This window comes from Bombus huntii, chromosome 10 (assembly GCF_024542735.1).
Source record: "Bombus huntii isolate Logan2020A chromosome 10, iyBomHunt1.1, whole genome shotgun sequence".
Taxonomy (NCBI): Eukaryota; Metazoa; Arthropoda; class Insecta; order Hymenoptera; family Apidae; genus Bombus; species Bombus huntii.
In genome coordinates, this window is record NC_066247.1 from 3,670,616 (window position 1) to 3,686,621 (window position 16,006).

Here is a 16,006-nt window from a genome sequence, read left to right on the forward strand (position 1 = left end):
TCGAAGGGTCCTGGATCTTCCCAACAATTCGGAGCCCGAACAGAGTCTCCTCGTTTCTTACTCGACGGGATACGGAGTCGAAGAAGTATCTTCGTGGTTTCCTCGACATAGGGCGCTTGAACGCGCGATAAAATTCTAGGACATCGTGCCGGAACGCGCCCGTTCCCGGCTACGATACGACGACCCACTCTGTTTACTCACTGCAAGAGCGCGGAAACGCTTCGTTTCCCCGCGCATCGTCTTGTCTCTTCCGACTGCGGAGCCGTTCCGTCGCGTTCCCTTTCACCGCGGCAAGTGGAATTCCGTCGTGGAATCGCTCCTTAGACAACTTTCCCTTCTCCTATCAGCACATCCCTCCGCTCCCTCCACCTCTGACGAATTCATTTCGCGTAATGCGTTCGCTCGCACTCAACCCGATGAGCCGTTGCGATTCGTCACGCGCGTTACGCGAATCCCTTCGCTAAGGGGTGAACTCTCCGGGCAGAGTCCCGGTAATTCTTCCAACAGACTCGGCCATCTATCGATATTTGTCCCTTTGGAAGCCTATAGCTATGGGTGAGGCTGGTATTTACGAGAGGAATTGGAAGAAGACGCGAACGTTCGTTTGACAAATGCGAGGATGACATGTAACGTATGAAATTTTTATTCGTGCAGGGTCCAGCCGGTTGGAATATTAACCTGCGACGAAAGGCTTTAGAATATTAAGTCGGAACAGTGTATGAAGGCCGGTTCGATTCTTTCCCTTTTCATTTACGGGGCAGTATTTCCGCTGCTTGTCTCACCTTCGTCATCGGAAATCCTCGGTTCGTAGGGCTCGAATATAACCATCGATCCTTTTAAACGGATTGCCTCGCCTGACACCAAATGTTTTCAGTGTCAAAGGGGGCGTTCGATTTTCGGGCGTCGTTTTTAGGCGACTTACGGAATGAAAAATTGCCAGGTGGTTATTAGATTGCGGATATTTATGCAAATTTATTCTTTTGCCGATGTAACTGAAAGATACGAACCCGAAGCAGAGATTTATTTCGCCTGTTACATTCTAACGAATGTTTCGCTTTGGGTGTTTTCTATATCTTTGAATATTATCCGTAGTCGCTTAAGAATACGGTCTGGTACTTATTAAAGTACGTGCTTCTAAGTTAAATGTATATAGTACCGACTTAAACGTAGAACTGAAACTAAAATTGATGAAGTTACGAAAAACTGTTTCACAATAGTTCATATCGATATGTAGAAAACATTTTACAATACGGCAACGAGTTTTGTACATAGAAATCATCTACGAACATGATATAACGTTGCAGGAGACCAAAATAAAATGCACAGCGAACGTGTTGAGATGCAAACGAATTTTCCTATCTACGAATAAAATGCGTGAGAATACAACGTTACTTTATGAACATACAACGCTGTAAGAACTGGTATCGTTGAATTCTATTGGATAAGTACTTCAAGTACACAGGTAAAGTCTACTGGAAACGAAAATCGCATCCATAAGGAACTTCATAAACGACAAACGAATCTTCCTATCTACCGTGTTATCTGCTCGAATAAAACGAACGAAGATTTCTTCTTATCGCATTTACATATATAAAGGCAGTACTTAAAAATCATCACTGTATACTTAAAACTCAACAGCACATTCTCTGCCCGGGATTGAAACGACTTTGTTGTACTCGTCGTTTTACGATTATGATACAGGGATTTGCATACATGGGACACGATCTACGGGTATGCGGTGCAACTATTATGCTAATGTTTCATCGGAGGAAAACCGCGACCGAGTTTCAATTTCCTCGGTACATTAGCGAAACGACGTTCTCGATGACTTCTGCAATTTGCGGATCGCTGGAAGGTAACTCGGCTGTCTGGGAAATTTCGCTGGCAAAGTAAATATCCCGTCGTTATGAGAGGCTAAGGATTAGAGAGAATCAGGCAACCGCGAAAACAGCACGGTTCTAAAGTGAAAGCCGAAACGAAGGAAATATATAACTCGTTTAACTGCATCGCCTAAGCGTGTCATGCGTGGGAAATTCGCTAATGCGAACAGGGTATTAATAGTCCATTTGTTTAACTGGACGCGCACACCGTAGGTTAATTGTAATTCCGTGGCGTAATTGTAATTTCCTATCCGCCAGTAGCGTAAGCCCTGATTACATAATTACACCGTTCTCTCTGATAATAGACCGTGGGTGCTGAAACACGTGCGAGTTTCTTGCCCGAACGATCTTCATGAAATGCTAATTATAATAAATTCTCTCGGTAATTAAAGAAATCGACCCAACCCCCGTTAATTTTATTCTTCCGTCGAGCCTTTAATCCTTCGGGTGCTCGCAAAACTCCCCATCATTCTTTTTCTGATCCAAAACTTTCACGGTGATCAGCTGATATATACGTATATTTATGGTTCTTGGAAACTCGATGGTTCCCAAAGCAAGCCATATTGCTAACCCATTAGGGAGCAAGTAAGAGTTTAACGCGACGTTATAAATACTTTGATACTTTAAAGTAATGACGGAGAAGATATTAAGGAAATCTTCGGAATTCCATTTTATAACCACGATCTTAAGAAACGGAGATCCATAACGTAGATTGGATGGAAAAGATTGCAAATGTAACGTTGCAATGTTTTTTAATGTGACGCAACATTGGCTCTTAATGAGTTAATCGGACAAAGACTTTTAATGAATTGGTTGAAACGCGGTTAAACTCGATCGTCATTCGCGTGGAGGCCTTCGTCGTGAGTTTTGGCTTATTCCAAATGGCGCGACCGCGTCGTGCAAGCAAGTCGACCTCAGTTTCAGGATTTTACGATCGGAAGGCCGATCGAATTTATCAGCATAACCGAAGGCCACCTTATATGGACGCCATCTGCTTCGGCTGTAAAGCTTCCGCCACTATGCACTCTCGTTGCAACGTGTAGGTTACGAAAGCTGCGAGGAAAATTAATATAGCGGCCACCCCTTTGCGCCTGGATCGCTAATTGCTCGTTCGATAAATACGAGCCTCTTACGCGTAAGAGGGAAAACACTTTTCCAGGTGGATCGTTAATAACGCGCGATTAAATTCCCGGGAAATCGTATCTTAAACGCGTTTATCCTTTGGACGGCCTTTTTTCGAATAATTTATTAGTTTCATTACTCGAGATTTATAACAAATGGTTTTAGAAGTCCGAAATTTATAGAATGGCAGTGCTCTTTATGTTTTTTATTTATTGTTTCACTTGAAACGATTTGCGCATTAAAATAACGGCTCTATCATTCATCTCTTTTCTCTCAAATGTATAAATACAAAACTTGTACATACAAAATTAAATATAAAATATCATACGAATATTCTGATTGTTCACGATGGCTAGTAATGAGATTTTCATTTTTACTACGATGGTTCTCCCATGATTCAATATACATTCTCATTGAGAAGCTTCGAATATCCTTTGCTTTTCAACGAAACAAATTTTTCACACATTTTCCGACAGATAATGATATTGTAATTATAAATGTCATTTTTAAATATAATTACTCGCAGTCTGAAAATACTATAAAATTTTTATTTAGTTAAGGAAGTCAGTATTTCTCGTCGATTTAATTTATAACAAATTTCTTCTTCTTTAACGTGATTGATAATTAACAAAGTGATAGAATTTCATGCGCGATATTGGTGAAATTCAACCAATTCCAACCTCAGAACAAACAATATTTCATTCATACTTGCCCATCTAATATTAATCCTTAGGATGTAAACGTTTTTACGATACCCTCAAACTGTAAACGTGGTTCTTTCATGTCCGATGCATTTTTTAGTAGGTAATACTTGTTAAAAAAGTCCGCCAACGCTCATACGGAATCTTCGAACGTTCTAAATCAAGGTTATCATAAAACTTTTGCCAAATAATAACCTTTTATTTATTTTCCTGGTTTTATAGCCCGGACATGGAATATCTACCTTTACATTCGACGCTTTAAATTGCCAGGCACCCGGTGAATCGTCAATCGCGATCACACGTGACCCATTAAATTTCCAGCAGAATCGCGAGACGCTCCTCGGACATTTTTTCATCTGTCGAGGATTAAAATTTTTTATTACTCAGCTAGGATGCTTTTGTCAGAATCGCACCAGAGCTGGTCGCCTCAGCGAGATTAATCGAAGATACGAGCCATAAAGTCGAACGAGCGACTAGGCAAGAAAACTGCTCACGGAATTCTAACCGTTCTTCAGTTTCCCACCCGAAGAACCAAATTCCTCTATTTGCGTTCCTCCTTTCCACCCCTGTGAAAAGTATTCGCGAAGTCGCGTCATTTAGCCTCACGACTCGGCTCATTTATTACGATCGTCGGTGGCCTGAAATAGGTCGTTGTTGGAAACTTTCGAATTTACGCCCACTTTCGAAAATATTATTTACGTCGATTCCCGACACCCAGGTTATCGTGTTTCCTATGTTTTACGGCGCGTCGACTGGAAATTCCGGCTCGCGCCACCAGAAACAAAAATTCCGCAGTCCTAACGACGTTAAGAAGTTTGCGATGATCCCATAAGACGTAAAGACACTTACTGTCTCGCTCTACGCTCGACAACGTGACGCTGTTATTCAATGATTAGCGTCGAGTACTGTTAAACAACTAGTTGTAACCATTGCAATCGTTTCCTTTCAGTTGGCCTTCGGTTTAGTTGTAAATGATCGTTTTAAAAGAAAAGGACATTTTATCTCTCGATGGAACCTCGCGTTGTTTAAGATTATAAAACACGGTGTGTTGGTATGTTTTTGGTTTTATCTTAAGGAATTAAATGTGTGTAATCAATTGCGATGTATATAATGAAGTTTATTTTCATTAAATACAATTATATTCCATTACATTTTTTTATTCGTATTTTTATCTGAATATCATTATTATTATACGTAACATACCCACATACTGCGGTAAAATTATTCACGTCATGAATAGTTCACTTTTTCATATAATTACTATCCTCATATTTCTCGTAGGAAATAAAATTGTGGAAAGGATATTGAAACGTAATTTTCACAATTTTTTACTTGTTCAAACTTCGACGAATACAACAAGCATTCCTTTTTATAAAATTAAGGTACGAGTTTCGTTTAGCTTACTTTATCGACCTTATGAGATTAAAGATGACGCGTGTACAATTTGTTGTACATTATCAAACTAAAAAGGATGCTTATATTAATTAAAAACATCGTGATTGGTGTAATAGTAGTTGACATAAGTCAAACATTCTACCTGCGTTGTTCTTGTTTATTCTGTCACAAGTCTTTCCACGAACATAATCAAAGTGAAATTCTACAGCGAAGACGTAGACTGCGAGCCTTCGATTGCCAATAATCGATCGTTAGCGTGGCGAAGATTTTCGATCTGCTTTGACCGATAGGAAGGTCGGCCTGTTAACTAGAATGATAAAGGAAGAGAAGACGAGGCTTTGCGGTTGGCTCGCGTTGAATATTTTAACGTCTCGTTCGCTTATTCGCGGAGCCTGCTAAAGGCCTGTTTCCATCTGCTTGTCGGAAGTTGGTCGCAGCAGTGACTGTCAACTTTTCTGGCAGCTTCATGCACAAATTTGACGTTGTCCGTGACACGCGAGTGCTCTAAAACGCGAATAAAAGTCTACATTTTCGATCGATCCGTTCGACGAGGTAGTTAAACGACGAATGAATCAAAAATTTATTCCGCAAGTAGTAGAACTCGATGATATGTCAGGATCTCGGTGGTTCTACGATTCAAACGATGTCTGTGCAATCGATAAAAAAAACGTTTCCAAGTATGAGAACGTGCTAATAAGTTCGTGGCTATTTTCAGGTGGCCTACAACATTGTATTTTGTAAAGTAAAGCTATTTTCAACAGAATATTGTCAGTTAGACGTCCAATTACTTATTCGATCGTTTCTATTCCAAACCGATCTCAAATACTAGCACGTTCCGTACGTTCATATTTATTATACGGTGGTTTACGACGAGTGTAAGTCTCTTTTTCTAATAGAATATTGTCAGTTTAAAAACTACTTTAATCCTTTCGTTAACAATAAACAATGTAACATATAAGGAATATTTCTTACACTAGAGATCTTCAAAATTCGAGGACTGTTACCTGAACCGTAAAAGCGGTTGCTCGTCACTAGCGATTTTCTACTTTGAAATTTCTGTTCCAAACTGATTTCAAGTACTAAGACCTGCACGCCTATCTTCAGATGTTTCGTAACAACTGCAAGTTCGTTTTCAATAAAATATTGCTGGTCTAAGAACTCTTTCAATCCTTTTATTGATAGTTGGTATTATGTACATAGAACATACTTGTTACTGGAGACTATTCTATCCAACGTTCAAAGACGATTACTTGAATCGTGGAAACAAGCGAGTTTTCTCTTGCTTGTTATTATTAATTTCCTACTTTGATATTTCTATTTCGAACCGATTCTCAACAAATATAGACGTTATAAGAATAACCCAGTACGAGTTAGTACGAACTTATCGAAGAGTAGCCAATAATAGTGGACGCCGCATGGATTATTCAGAGTAGATCGACGACTCGATCGAATCGGTTGGGCATCCCTGACTCGGAGCAAAACTACAGTCGTGCCAGTTAAACAGAGGCGTGCAGCCAAGCGTAGAGGGATGAAGGGGGATGCCGTGACTTGGACTAGCACTGAGTATCGATCTCCTCTATTATTAGTTCGTCGTCGACCCCCGTTGGAATCGTCAGAAACACCGCTCATAACTCTTTTCAGACTTCGTTATCAGTCGTTTCATAGCGGATAACGCGTTTGACGTGACTGTTGGCAATAGCCTGTCACCTATAGCTTCTGGGTTTCTTGTCTTCCGCGATTTCGCGACCGCCGCCTGCTTAGAAAGACGGAGACGACGCGATCACAAGGGGTTCGCGTGCTCAGGGCCACTGACTGCCTCCTGGATTACGTAAACAAACGCGACAACTCGATGTATCTAAGCTCGTTTGCAATCTTTTTTAGAGGCTATTCTTTAGAAATTGATAAAGTAGCTACCACTTTACACATATCGCTGTTTTTAGGCTAATTCGTAGAGAAACGGCAACCGTTTGTGTTAATAAAATCTTTATTAGATTAGGTCTGTAACAGAGTGGCTATAAAATGTATTTATTATAGCATTCGCATACGAATTAATTACACCCAAGTATATTAAATTCCGCACATTTTAATTTCGCTAAATTTAGCGTATGAAAGAGAAGGAAGAAACAAAGATATCCCACTCTTCGTTTTTCCTTCTTTCTCGTGTGCAAGGTTTTGTACAATTATGATTCAAGTATCTTTTAAACCAAGCATTTTTCGATCCAACCACCTTTAGTACCTTTTCGTAGAGAGTCGAAAAATGCATCGGATGGTTGATAAAAAATTCTGAAGTTCCATTTAGAAAAGGAGTGCAACGCATAGAGGAGTCGAAAAATGCATCGTATGGTTGATAAAAAATTCTGAAGTTCCATTTAAAAAAGGAGCGCGATAGCAGTTTCCCGGTGTATCGTTGCAAACTAAAAAAGAAAAAAAAAAGAGAAAGTGAGTACCCGGAATCTTATCATGCCATTCAATTTCTCTATCTCTTCAACGAAATCGGAGCTACGGCGTGGCCCAGTTGCCTGGTTCGCTCTGTATATTTTGTAAATTGTATTTTTAAGAAGTTGTGCAATTTTTGCACCCCCTCTATTGCGCTCCTCCAACAACTTTTCCCCTAAAACTTTCCTGAAATAACAATAGAAATGGTTTCCAGCGATACGGGAAGCTAGTTCGTTTATTTTAAGCAGACGTGCAGAGTATTTCTGCGATCGTGCTTCCCTCTCGTCAGCGAACTACGTTTCCCCAAATATCGCCAATAATTGGATTCCGCGACGCATTCTTTATTCGGTACGGCGACGTCGCGTCGCGAGGAAAAATATTTGGCGCGGTTACGTCCAAGCGGAAAAGAGAACGCGCAACTCCGCGAGGCAAAGGCTGGCTATTTAGCTGTAAATATAAGCTTGCCAGAGACTGGTACACTACTGGAAGCTTCATATAACCCTCTTGGAAACTGCAAGCGGTTCTGTCGAAAGGAACAAAGGGGAGGTGGGCGAACAATGCGGCTCTATAATACAGAGCAGTTCGAAGCGGTATTGATCGAGTCATAGCTACGTGTTTTCTTCTTTCTAAAGAATCATTCTTCGATGCATTTCGTGGTTAACGTGCTCCTGCTGCCGTTATCACGTCGATGGACCTTATTAATTCCAACATCGTACTTGTACCCTATTACATGAATGTCGAGCTTTATCAGGGTAGCCGGCGAATTTCATAGTTCACGAAGCAATCCGACGTGTACTGTGGTAGTTGTGTATACGGAATATTAAGAACTACTGGTCAATAATTGGATTCGTAGTCGTGACGCAAGTGCGCACTATTCTTCACGATAATTTCAATTCTCCGTTTCAGTCTGATGTAGACTCTTGCACTTTGAAACGAGACGAATCTAATCCGAATAGATACAATTGCATCTATGGAACGTGGATTTTTCGACGTTGTAATGAAGAAACTGTGGATTTTCATGCGTTGTACGAGAGATTTAAGGATATAAGTAATTTAACGCGCGAAAATACGCAGAATGGAGAAACATTTGAATCATAGTATTTGTTGTAATATTCAGTAGCTGAAACAGATTTCAGCTCAGCTTCCATTCCTTTAACTACACGATGCCAGTAAAAATATGAATTTGCATAAATATCCACGGTCCAACAAGGAAACAAATTTTTCATCGTCACCGTCATTCTCATACGGGAACGAAAAACGTGTCTTATGGATTTTTGAACTCTTACGTCTGAAACTTGACATTCTACTTACAATTCGATCAATACCGGTCTTCGTAACAACGTTAAAGAAACTAAAGCGGTATCGACCGAATCGCACGTGCTTTCGTGTTCGGCTTAGCCTCGTCGGAACGCTGAATCAGTGCATTCTGGTGCATCGTAGGCGATACGAGTGCATCGCAGCCTCGTGGGAACCAGCAAAGTATACGACGAATCGATAATACCGCTTTTATGTACTAACTCTTGTGGTCGCCTTCTTCAGAAGATAATATCGCTAGTTGCAAATATTCGTTGCTATACGTTGCTCTCTCACCCGTTCGAACACGTTGAAATGGACGAAAGAATCGACAAAGAAACTTCTCGTAGCTCGCGATAACGTTTATTCCTGTGAAGCGTGCCGAAATTTCGAAGGCCAGGCATTTTTTTCATAACGAAGGCAAATATTTTCGCGGAATATTTTCTATCGAGCCGGTGGAACGCGACGGTGGATGGCTCGCTTTGATGCAAATTTCACGTCGCTTCGTTGGCTTCGCCGGTTAATGGAGAAGCTTTGTAAAAAATCAGGGCCGAGAACGCAATCAAGGACGCTTTTGAATTCAGCGATCCGGTGCAGCCGGCGCCGCGGCGTAGATGTGTCGCGCGAGACGTTTCAGAGACGAGACGTCGCGACGCCGACACAGACATTACGGGAAATGCGACTCGCGATGGATGCGTCGAACGACCTCGAACTTTAAATAACGAGCAGCGCGGAAAAACCCAAGAATTGTTTCACTTTTGGGGACGACGTCAAGATGCTTGGAAACGAGACGATGCACTGTGTTTGAGAACGAGCCTGATCAAGGAAATATCGTGATTTTCATGAATTTCGATCACCTAATTCCTATTCCTTTTTTGTATTTCTGTATCCTCAGGATTCTTAATTAGAATATTATTTACCTAGAAAATTTATTTAGTCATTTCCCTACGGACATATAATACGCCAAATAATAGTTAATTCTCTACATGCATTGTTTATAAAGTAGAAATAATTTTCGTTCTATATCGTATGTATTCTAGTGTAATTAATTTTAATTAATTATACTTAGGGGTGTAAAGTAATTAGATGTTCATATCTGGTATTTTTTGATGTCCTTGGTTCCTTATAAAATATTCCAACGAGGCTGATTGAAACAGGTTCCCTGCACACATTTTCCTATTAACGTAATATTTATTGCTAAATAAAATTCTAATTAAGGATCTTCAAAGATTTGTAAATTCAAGCAAGAGCAGAAAATGGATTATACGAATATGAGAATTCTCATGACTTTCTGCCAGTCCGTATTTTTCAAACACTGCGACGCTATTTTATTTTTGCGGAAGTGACGGTACTCCGCAGCGACCCGTAATTCGCCGAGTTGCTCGTCGCGATTTTCATCGCGTAGCGCGCGCCTATGTGGACTTGGTTGCTCTTAGCCACGGAACCGGAAGTGCATTCTCCAGCTGTTGAGAGCAAGTTTTATCCACCGCGGGAATTTTTGTTTATGCACGCCGAGTCACGACACACGCCACGTCGAACAGGCGAGTGTCGAGTGAAAATCGCGGTGGACTCGAAATTATACTCGCAGGACGTGGAAATCAACTTAGGGAAATTTTTCATTAAGCGAGCCACGATTTGAACGTTCGCTGGTGCTAACGACTCCATCGAAGAATGTTCATCTTTAAGTCACGTTAAAAAATGTTTCTTTCGTTTTACAAGGAAATAACAGACACACGATGTTTTTTGTTTTATATTAGTTTATTGAATTATGCACGAACATAATAACAGAAATAGAACGAAATGGATCATATCTAATTCTATGAAATAATATAAAACAGAAATTATTGTTCATCTATTATCACCTTACGAAACGAAAGAAACTTTTCGGACAACCTAGTACTTCTATAGGAGTTGATTCTAGTTCACTGTAATAAATAGACTACGAATATTTATACTAATTTATATCTTTCTGCAGGTAATTTAGAAAACATGACGTGGACAGAAATTTGTATTACGTGCTGAATATTACAACACGTACCCCATTTAGGATATCTAACAAGAACGTTTACTGCAACTTTATCGTTCGATGAAATAAGCAATAAACAAAAGTAGAGCGTGGTATGTAAAAAGCAAACTAATAACAGCCAGACATTTTACATTAAAGTTTCTACATCGGCCGTGTATCTCTATTCCGTTACGATGATTCAATCAATACTGGTTCGACTTAACACGATCGATGTCCATCTGATGACTTTCAGGATTGCCGACCTCATTTCGTTGCTCATTAACGACAATCAATCATTCGCAGCACAAAAAACTCTGCTTCTATATTTCGTTTCACTCTATTGTACACAGCCTTGACACGTATTATCGTCGCGAGTGTTACATAAAAATTCTGGCAAACGCAGGACGCTAAAAAAAAAGCCTGTCAAGGAAAATAGATGTAACGATCTCGTCCTACAATCATAATACAGATATTGTATTTCCATTCGTGACGTAAAAATTAAGACAGCAACGCGTTCCGAACCTGTGCACCGTAACGCAGCAATTTCTCGATGATTCTCCGGTTGCAATTAAAAACTTTGTTCCGTAATACTTTCGTACCGCGTGTTCGATGTTGGATAGAACGCATGAAAAGCAAAATTACGGCCGCTAGGCGGTAGTTAAAAGGTGCAATACAGCGCGATACGTAGAGCGAGGAGAAGAAAAAAGCACGATACGTCTTGCAACGCGAAAGTTTACTCCCGTAAGGGTGGTAGATTTTCAACGGATTCGACCCCTCTCTTCTTCTTTCTCCTTTACTTCCTTCGAGATGGCTGAGAGTTTTCGTTATCGAGCCACTTATTACGACATTGTCCCGTGATACAACAACCGCTTGGCTTCTCGTAAAATACACGCCGAACTGGCCGTTATAAAGCAACTCTCCTTTGTACGTACTCCTGTTACGAAGATACATAGTGGCGAAGTTAACTCTCGAGCTGGCAACCAAAATTTTCATGCTTCTGTGATAACCAAAGTATCTGACTATCGTCGGCGTCTTCTTTCTACCCGTCAAATATAAAGGATATTCCAAGGAAACCTTATTTATTAAGGAATTTCTAAGGTTTCTCGTCAATTTTCTCTACCATCCAGCAATTAGTTTAAATAATAAGTTCATTCCTGTTTCCTTGAAACAGTACCACAGACTTATTACATACAAGATCTATCAAGAACCTTCTCATCCTATTTCTTTAGAAATATATATGTAACATCAAAAAATCCAAATAAGTGTGTTCTCAGGCGCTTTAAACGATTTTTAAAACATTCTCTAAAATCTATACAGTAAAAATGGTACTTAAGGCGAACGAACTTACTGCAAGTTCGCAATGAACGTACTACGAATTTACCGAACGAAACAATACTTGGAATCTTCTCATCGTTTCGAAATATCTGGAAGATTTTATTTTGAAAATCCGTGTAAAAATATTCGCAAAGCAGGGATTCGAAGCGACGATACGATGACGATATCGGAGACGGCATAAAAATTGTTGAAGGAATATGAGAACCGGGTAATCGGGCGCCAACGTAAGGATTAATTCTCGGTGCTACGTGCTCTCTGACGCCACGGTTTTCGTTTTGGGTAACTGTTATACAACGAGGCAGTTCAATATCGCTGCAACAGATTAGGTTGCGTGCAGTAACGAGCTACGCCTCGAAGATTCTGCTGCACGAACGAGAATGCATTTCGTTCCGCTCGATTCTACCGCGAAATCGAGATCCACCCTAATGGTGCTTCTTTTTCCTCTGCTCCTCCTTCTCTTCATTCGTCTATTTCGTTCCTTCTTTCCTTTCTTTTTTCTCCGCGTCAAGAATTCGGAAAAGTGGTTCTCGCCCCGGAAAAGAGCGAGCGTACGACGAGCAAAGAGCCTTAGAATCGGAAGGAAAGGAAGGAAATCCCATGCGACAAGAGAAACGACCTGGTCGTTACAGGAAAATAGGGATACCGTTGGAGCTATTGGAAGAAGCGTTTGTCGGTACGTCTCATTGGAACAAATCGTTGCCGATCTCTCGCAGGATCTCTAATATCGGGAGTGCAACCCTTAATATTTCTCCGTTTCGCGTGAAACGCGGGTCTCGACTCGCTTTGTTCCGCTTTGCTTCTGCCCCTTCGTCGTTCGATTCTCTCACCTCCCCCTCGCGCCTTTTATATCCACTGCTGGAGAAACCGTCTACGAGACGATGACCAAGATACGTCTTTGTCGTCTACTTTCTTCCTCCTCGTCTTTGTTTTTCCGTTCAGCTTTCGTTTCTTCCCGATTTTTTCTTCGAATAATAAGGAAGACTCTTCTTCGATTTCTCGACCTGATTCTTCCACGAGGCACGTACTTCATTTCTCGCGTAACGTCGCGCACAGATATCGTGGCTTCTGACAACGCGCGATTTCTTACGTTGGTTGCATTGTTTCGGGCATAGCATTACGGTAAATATAGAAAGTGGTAATCGCGTTTACTGCAACCGTGCGATCATAGTAAAATGAAAACAGGAGGCGAAATGTTTATTGAAAATTTATTTTTACTTACGTAGCTTCGATTTGGTTCTAATGTAGTTTTACTTGCAGAGAAATGGTCCCGTTTATATTACCAGGTTTCTACCAGTTTAAGTCATTAAATTTTGGATGCAACGCGAAAGTATAACAGTTGTAGCTTCGTATTGGTTTGCTAACGACACTGCGTTGTCACGTAAAGTATAACACGAACGCCATCAAAATGCAGAAGATGCTCGTTTTCGTTGGTTGCGTAACAACGATTAGATGAAGATCATTCGAACATGCGGCGAATGGGACGAAAATAAAAAGTGGCATAACAGAGGCCGAAAAGTCTCGGTAGAACAATGGTCACGCGTATCTACGACTACCTATTAACACTTTGACTGCCACGCCGAAATCACATGTTTCGCTCAGGATGCCACAACATTCTTCCCCAATCGACCGTTTATCTTATTGGTGGTCACGGGTGACCGCCGTGGCGCCTTGGTAACAGTTGATAGCCACGTATTATAACGAGGCATCGTTTATTTCAACAAACCATTCGCATTCGTTGTTTCGTCGTAAGCAAAACGTGCAGAATATATCGTTGAAACGTGTAGAAGATACTAGTAAACGGTATTTGCTCGTTCTATATATAATAGTAAGGTATGTGCACACTTCTAACTTCAATTATACGATTATAAAGCAGCATTTACGATTATTTTCTAAGGTGTGTTTATAATAATATTCGTAGATTACTCCTCAAACATATGGATGCAAATACAGCGCACCGTTAGATGCGAGATTTATTCTCATTTTTTTTATTGATGTTCTAATAAAAATGTTTAATCGCTCAATAGGGCATTTTTTATTTCAAAGTATCTTCTATTTATCGGTTACATTCAAAATGCCCTAACTGTCAATTTTCATTCAATTTTTACGACTGTAAGAAGTTCAAGGGCTTCGTTCACCAATGACCACCGTAGCAGTCAAAGTGTTAAATACAACTGATATAACAAATTAAATCGAAGAAGTTAACCAGCGAGTTTACGAAGAAAATAAAATATCGTTTTTAAAAATACCCAAGCACCGAACTTCTGCCTCTCGTGACAAATATTAGGAGGGATCGCTTCGATTCGTGGAGGATCGTGTAACGGGGTTAGCAGGAGGAAATGGACGCTTTTAAAATCGAAAAGAATGGCTGGAAACGTGTGTCGATCGTTGCCTCTCGCATTCTTCCAAGAGAATTTATCGCGGGCCGAACGATTCCTCGTAGCGGCGAACCCGACGAAGATATTACATTAGGAGGAGCGCGCAACCAGCGATAAACAACGGCGGATCGACGCTCGTGAGTAACGAGAACAGCAAGTTCTCCCCGGTCGCCGGGAATCTGTATCCGCCAGTGTGTCTTGCCTCTCGCCTCCGTCTCCGTCTGCGCCGCCTCCCGTGGGCTTTGAGTTATTACATTTTCTAGCGAGGCCGTAGCCCCGGCTACAGCGAACAAAAGGATGTGCAAGAGCAATACCAGGGAATATGGTGTACCGGTTGTGTATCAGGAAAATCGTAGCACGTGTCGCGACTTGAATTTAACACGCATTAAATAGAAATGCGATCGATATCGGAAGAAAATGATTCCACGAGAATCCACGAATTCTTCCAGATTCTTTCAAGGAGGATCGTAAAAATATGGCCATTTTTGGCATTGCCTGGACTTGAAGAATTCAGGACGTTGAAGCGCGTCTTGCGAGGAACAGAAAATGTTCTTGCAGCTTCTCCGAGAAACGATTGTTAAAAAAGAATCGAAGCTTAAGAATGTAGGAGTCGATCGAATTCACCTAAACGTTATACTTCATCTTATTCTGAACGATTTTCGAAATAATTAATGAGAAAGTCAGTCATATTCAGTCATAGATCGGCTGAAGTTTGAAGTCAAGGGAAAACGAAGTGCTATGTAATCATTTGAGGTAATTATCGATATGTAATTGGAGGGAGAAATTGCAGAAAAGAGATACTGTTATTGTAGTTTCACGATAGTCGAAACAATCGCAATTCTTTTCCATCACAACTCTGAGCTGTGATGTTTGTCATCGTAAGATTACATCTTCTTACAGTCGGGGAAATGCTTATGGTAAGGATGATGTTATGTTACGTTTGGTATCGAATCATGATAAGAGATTCTTCCTATTACATTGATTATCAAAGATATCAAATTGATGCAGAACAGAATAAGAGCATTTTACAGAAAACATTTTATTCTCGTTATTTCGAATACATGTTGATAGATAAATATTCTCAAAATATTTGGTGTACGTACTGATGGACAACAGAAAAATCGGATTGGGAGTTTTTCTGATACACACATGTGAATGCAAAGTCGGTGTTGGAGTTGTTATTTCCTGCAACTAAAAATAACCATTTTTTAACATCCTCCTTTCAGAATGGTCTGGTTCGCTTGCGATCTACGATCGAGGTGTATAAGTGGTCTAATAGCTAGAAAAATTTACCGAATGTCCAGCTGAACAAATTGTTAAGTACAAATTAAATAATAAAAAAGAAAGTAGTCTAATATCGTTTCGAATAAAAGTATGCTGCCCTGCTTACTTCCACTACGTTCTCTGGATCACTTCTGACCAAATCTTACGTTTCTATTATCAGAAAATTTCTGAAGTTCGAGG

At 40.5% G+C, this 16,006-nt stretch overlaps 1 protein-coding gene and 1 long non-coding RNA gene across 6 annotated transcripts in view; one reads left to right on the forward strand and one right to left on the reverse strand.

Annotated features, from left to right (window-relative positions):
- The window catches only part of LOC126870003 (complexin), a 325,327-nt gene that overhangs the window by 95,635 nt on the left and 213,686 nt on the right, over window positions 1–16,006 (forward strand). The gene's annotated exons all lie outside the window — the stretch shown is intronic.
- LOC126870014 (uncharacterized) overlaps window positions 1–16,006 on the reverse strand; it is a 302,893-nt gene that overhangs the window by 40,998 nt on the left and 245,889 nt on the right. Inside the window, exon 6 of one of the 5 annotated variants that reach the window (XR_007691078.1) lies at window positions 14,768–15,733. The exons of the other annotated variants lie outside the window; for them this stretch is intronic. This is a non-coding gene — a long non-coding RNA (uncharacterized LOC126870014). Of the gene's footprint in view, window positions 1–14,767; window positions 15,734–16,006 lie in introns of those variants that run through there. 5 annotated transcript variants of the gene reach the window in all.